The sequence below is a fragment of the Sitophilus oryzae genome, unplaced genomic scaffold (genome assembly GCF_002938485.1).
Source record: "Sitophilus oryzae breed Bouriz unplaced genomic scaffold, Soryzae_2.0 scaffold_1389_pilon_pilon, whole genome shotgun sequence".
Taxonomy (NCBI): domain Eukaryota; kingdom Metazoa; phylum Arthropoda; class Insecta; order Coleoptera; family Curculionidae; genus Sitophilus; species Sitophilus oryzae.
The window spans coordinates 1,536,826-1,542,825 of NW_022146047.1; the positions used below are offsets into that span (position 1 = coordinate 1,536,826).

Sequence of the window (6,000 nt, forward strand, 5' to 3'; positions counted from 1 at the left end):
CATCTCTTCAAGTTTTCAATGCAAAATGCATTTTCTTATAATTTAGACTTCATTTATCACTATACCCATGGAATATTGACATTTTAGCATATTTTTAAAGATGTAACAAATTTTCAAATGGTACAGATACTAATATTGTCGATATAGTTCGCTTATTTAATTAAAAAAACTAAAAAAAAACTGTTTAAATATTTTTTGTTAGAGAGGACCAATTAATATGATCCCAGTATTTAAACTACATTAATTGACTATTTACGTTGTAGTAATAATTGCTCCAAATACTAAAAAACTGAATTTTGTGTGTGTATTAGACAGTGTGGTAAAAAGTAACACCTTATAAATTTTATTTCATTTATTGACGAATGCTTATTTATAAAAACAGACACATTCATTTTCATAACTTATTATTATATTGATTTCTGAGCCAAATCCACATTTATTTAGAATAATTTATTAATTAAAACAATTTAAGTTTTGGTTTTTTTGGTAGGAAATAATGGTGGTATATTTAATTGGTATACTCTTTTACAAAAATTTAAATAGTTTTTTTTGTATACCAATGGGCTTGCAATATTTACCACCTGAACATTTTGTACATATTATGGTGCTATAAAAAAATCTGAAATGTCAATATTCCACGGGTATAGTGATAAATGAGGTCTAAATTATAAGAAAATGCATTTTCTACGAAAACTTGAAGAGATGGGTAAATAATGGTATAATACAATTTGATAGACAATTACATTGTGCATCTGATTCACGTAAAATATATAGGGTATTCCATTTAAATTAAACAAGTTATTGCCGTTTAAAGCTAGTAATTATTTAATATAAATTTTTGGACACTCTGTATAAGGTAGTAAAATTTTTATTATTGTAACACAATATCTTATCAATAAATAATCTTCAGTAAATATTTAATATTAAAAACTTTGATACTCTGGGAGAAATAAAGTCTTAAAATTTTTACTGCAATTTCATAAAATTGAAAATATTTCAAAAACGGTAATTTTTAAGTGTGATTTGTATCACACTTAAAAATGTCAATTGTAAAAAATAAAAAACACTGTATAATTGATCAAACCTTAATCAAATTCACCTTTATTTCAATCGTATAATACAAAAATAGAATAATATACAGGGTGCTCCATGTAAAAAAATACAACTATAATATTTTTTACTTATTTGGGACACTCTGTATCTTGTAAAAATATTTTTAAATTTTAGCTCTAATAGACCTTCAACGAACCCAAAACTTACAATTTGTAAACATCTAATCGTTTAGCTAGAATATTCCGTGTCGTATGTGGTGAACAACCCTGTATATTAAGTCCCTATTTATGCCAAAATGAATAAAGCAAATCCATTTGAAGTCCAAAAAAGGTATATTACTGATATAATTAGAAAGCATTTAACAAATTGTAAAATACGAATGTATGTTGCAATTCGGAACCTATTTACTATCATTATTAAGTTTAAAATGACTACCCTACTATAGCAAAACTGTCAAAACCAATTTTCGTCACTGTGGGACCCGTGGACATAACATACTAAACTATCAAAATATGTTTGAGCCAAACAGTGTTTACGTGACATAAGCTGATTTAGCCCATTAGGTCTGACATCGGACCTATTTTATTTATTATGTTATCGGACTAAATTGATTCTAAACCAACTATTTTATTTGTTGGTACAGATAGAATAAAAAGAGAAAGAGCAAAGGGTAGGACATAAAAACTTAGTAACTTTAAGTAACTTGACGTATACAGAGTGCTACAAATTCGGGGTACGAGCATTGGTATCTCGGTAGCCGAAATAGATACGAACATAGTTAAACTGGGGCAAAGTTGAGCTTTGTTCACCAAGATGTTTACCAAGATGGCATCAAAGAAGTTTTAAAAATTTCAAGGATTGCTGAGTTTTTTGGAAAAACGGATTTTTTGAAAATCAATTTTATTTTTTCCTGTCGTTACTTTTTAGAAAATTAAAAAACTAATTGCACATTCTCATAGCCACATTATTAGTGCTATCTGATAGTGTTTTTAGGTTTTTAAATTAGCTTATAATTTGTGATATACAGAGGCCAACTTAATTTTTTTTTAAATGCGGGTCCGGCATTTTTTATTTCAGGTTTTGAAAGAAACTCAGGTCTCCTTACAATAATATGCCATACTTAATATTTCTTTTCTTTCGGACATTGAACACAATTTATTTAGCCTAATTTCAAGTCCGGCTCTGTTTTTTTAATGTCATTACATAATGTCGATTGTAAAAGTGAAATCAATACATCTCAACATTTACAATAAAGAGTTCAAAATGCATTCGGAAGTATAAGAAGAAAGTTCAAAGAGCTATATATAACATATAACAAAAATTTAAAAAATTAAGGAATACAATCCATTTTCAAATAAGCACAGAATGTTAATACATTGAGCCAAAGCCACTCCTGTTAATTATGTAAAAAGTATCATCGATATCAGTCAGAGGTGTTCCCTGATTAAACGATATATCATACCAGCCCTAGGGAACAAAATAACCCACTAATTACAAAAAATGGCATATATAGCATATCAAACACCTACCTTAGTAAAGCTAAGTAAATAAATAAAATCGTTATACACGAATTGAAGAACTATATCGAAACTTCTGCTGCTAATAATCGGCGAAACATGTTTAATTTCAGAAAATGTTCTCATTGTTGTCTAAAAATAACATAACAACTACTAATGCACGATGAAACATTGCGATTTTTGATAGTTATGAATCCGAAATTCAACCGAGTTGTCGACTGACATATTAAAATACTAGAATTTTGTTTTGGATACTCAGTTGTATTACCTCAGAGGAATAAAAACACAGTATAATAACGTCGAATTCTTACATACTTTTTCTCTGTATTTACGTTATGGCATTTGCCGTTTGACAACATAATCTTTCTTTAGGAGATATTGTCGTTGGTGGTGAATTGAGTTCAGAACTGGAAAATCCCGGTACCAAAAGTACCGCTAATTCAAGGTTCTTTTGAGACATCAGACAACCGGGACTCAAAATTACTAATTCCAGGTTCTTTCGGTACTTTCGGGACTCGGTAATAATAATTAAAAACATATTTTTTGTTATACGTGCGAAAGACTTTCGATACTTTCTAGCGGTCCAAATCATACTCTTCTAAATAAGTAGTAAAGCTATCTGTTACTGTTCTTACTTCTGAAGCTATTTTGAAGTTTATATTGCAATTATTATTGAAGTTTAAATATGTTACTTTATTATTTAGTATAATATTGCTGAATGTATTAGTTATATTTTTTTGTGTTTTTATAGGCATTTCATCTTTAATTAAAATTTTTTTTTTCTAATTTAGTTAAATCGGTTTCGAGGTTGGTTGATGTTATTTGATGTAATTTTTAAGCTACCTATATGTTTTCTTTTTTTTTTCGCTTGTGTTTTTTATTTGTGTTCATGTTTACTTTCTCATTACTTAATAATTTGATAATATTTTCATTTGAAACTCAATTTTTTATCGGTTTTACTTTTGAGAACCATCCCTTGCTTGCTAATTGACGAACTTCACAATCGTTAAACGAAAATATTTTAGTACGGTTCTGGAAAATCTAATTAATACTACCAATTAGGGTTCAGATCTTTTTGGCCATCGCCAGAACCGGGCCTCGGTAACAATAATTAAAAAATTATTTATTTGTTACGTGAGAAAGTCCTTTTATACTTTCCAGCGGTCGAAATCATCGATTCCAATCTATTGGAATATGCAGCGGAATTTAATTACCTTGGCACTTTGATTTCGGAAAAGGCCATTATCGACTCTGAAATTCAGTACAGGATTAGCAGCGCCTCAAGAGCATTCTGGAAATTAAAAGACAAGGTTTTCTACAATCATGACTTGAGTACATAAACGAAACTTGCAGTGTATCGAGCAATTATAATCCTCACCATGTTATATGGGAGCAAAACTTGGGTGCCGTACCGCCGACACATGAACGCATTAAATCAGTTGCAACAGAGACACCTAACTCTTGACTGGGCATGGATGCTTTCGAGCATACTTGCACAGATTCAAGAGAAGTGACTCCCCGAACTGTCACCATTGCCGCGTGGTGACCGAAGATGCGGAGCACGTGTTCTTCCGATGCCATACGAGGAGATACGGACAGAACCCTAGAGAAATCTAGGCTTGTCCATCAGTCCAGAAAATATAGTGGACTGCATGCTGAAGAGTCAATCGGCATGGAACAAGGTAGCGGAGTATGCTGAGACCATACTCAAGGATCTTCACACCACCTACGAAGAATAGACAGCAGTAACACCAAATAAGAACGCCCCGACGAAGTAGTATTTACAAAGAGTGCCGCCGGGGAAACAACGTTCCTGGAGAGAGGACAGAGGTGTAGGTTAGGCAACAGAGACACCTTAGACAACTCTTAAGAATCCGGTGGTTCCATCATGTCTCAAACTTATCGGTCTTTGAAAAAGCTAATTGCGAGAGTATTGGAGTCATGGTTACAAAATCCCACTTAAGATGGGCTGGTTTGGTCACGTATGCCGAATGCAAGAAAATCGCATACAAAAATCTGTGCTTTACGGTAAGCTTGTAGACGGTAAGAGGAGGCCGGGTGGACAACTCAAAAGTTACAAGAACATTTTCCACGAAAACTTAAGGGGAATTAACATGCAGAATGAGTGGGGAGAACCAGTTCACAATAGAACTTAATGGAGAAGAATTGTAAACTCAGTTAACAGCGACAACCAAAAAGTAAAGAGGCAACAAAGCAATGAGATTTTTGAATGTCCGGAGTGCGGTAGGCAAATAACATCACGTATCGGGCTTTTCAGTCACAGAAAAGCTCATGAAAGAAAACGCCTTGCTTGACCATCTTTTGATGTGTGTCGAATACTCGTCAGCGAGTAATGGCAGTATGTATATAGTAACTCTACGTTTTCAATCAATAATTACTTAATTCGCATCAGCTTCACAAGAAGTCACGTGAGGTGGCGTCACTTTTTACGCAAAACTACATTTTTTTGTGAAACTATGCAAAAATATTCTTATTAAAAAGTTTCTTAATAAAAATACTCTAATATCAATATTTTTTTTGTAAAATTACTTATATTTTTTTCAGTGTACCCTGTTCTCCCTACAACAGGAAGATTCCAATGTATGATGAGTTATAGACTGTATGATGAGTTAGGTTAGGTTAGTTATAACTCAAGAAAGGGGGACACAATAGATCTTTATGATCGCGGTGATTCACCCCCTTTCACTCATTTTACATTCTACAAGGTGTTCAACGAATTCAACAAAAATGCGAAATAAATAAACGGGTTTATCGACATAGCTGTATTTAAAAAAAACAACGTATTTTTGTTTTCTTATTACTCTGAGGCAAATACGCATGTAACGATTTTTGCCAGAAAATTTATTTTCATGCAAAATTCGAATCTAAACAACCTGTTGGTTTTTCATTTTGTGCCAATATTTATAGAGAGGATTTTCGTATTTTTTAAATTTTAAATGCACGATACTAATTGTTCGTACACTTTTGTTTAAAACAACAATAGTATTTGTATTACCTGTGTAGAAGCATTAAACTGAAACCTGTTTATGTTTATGGATAAATATATTATGCAGCAAATTATATCTAGTTATAGGTATCTAAATGTATGATGTATATCTGTATTATCTTATATAGCGTTTTAATTCTGTGACTATGTGAGTGCAGTTTTTTTTCAATTCTCCCCAATTCTAATAAAATAAAATATTATAAATTTATGAAAATTTGTTATAAACTATCTAAAATATTAGTATTTTTTTAATTGTAGCGTAAAAGCAGTGATGCATGATGAATCAGAAATTATTTTTGTTTCTAATACTTGAAAGGTCGAATCTAAATTCAAGTCTAGCATAATTTCTATTTTTAATTTTATATTCTGTGTTTAAATACATACGAAGATCATATATACAGGGTGGCCCATCGAAAACGTTCC

At 31.5% G+C, this 6,000-nt stretch overlaps 1 protein-coding gene across 1 annotated transcript in view; it reads right to left on the minus strand.

Annotated features, from left to right (window-relative positions):
- Positions 1-2,734, minus strand: part of LOC115875522 (ankyrin repeat domain-containing protein 33B-like) — a 185,134-nt gene extending 182,400 nt beyond the window's left edge. The window contains exon 1 of the mRNA XM_030891001.1: positions 2,583-2,734. The gene's annotated coding sequence lies outside the window, so the exon portion shown is untranslated. The remainder of the gene's footprint in view (positions 1-2,582) is intronic.
- Between the last annotated feature and the right edge of the window lie 3,266 nt (positions 2,735-6,000).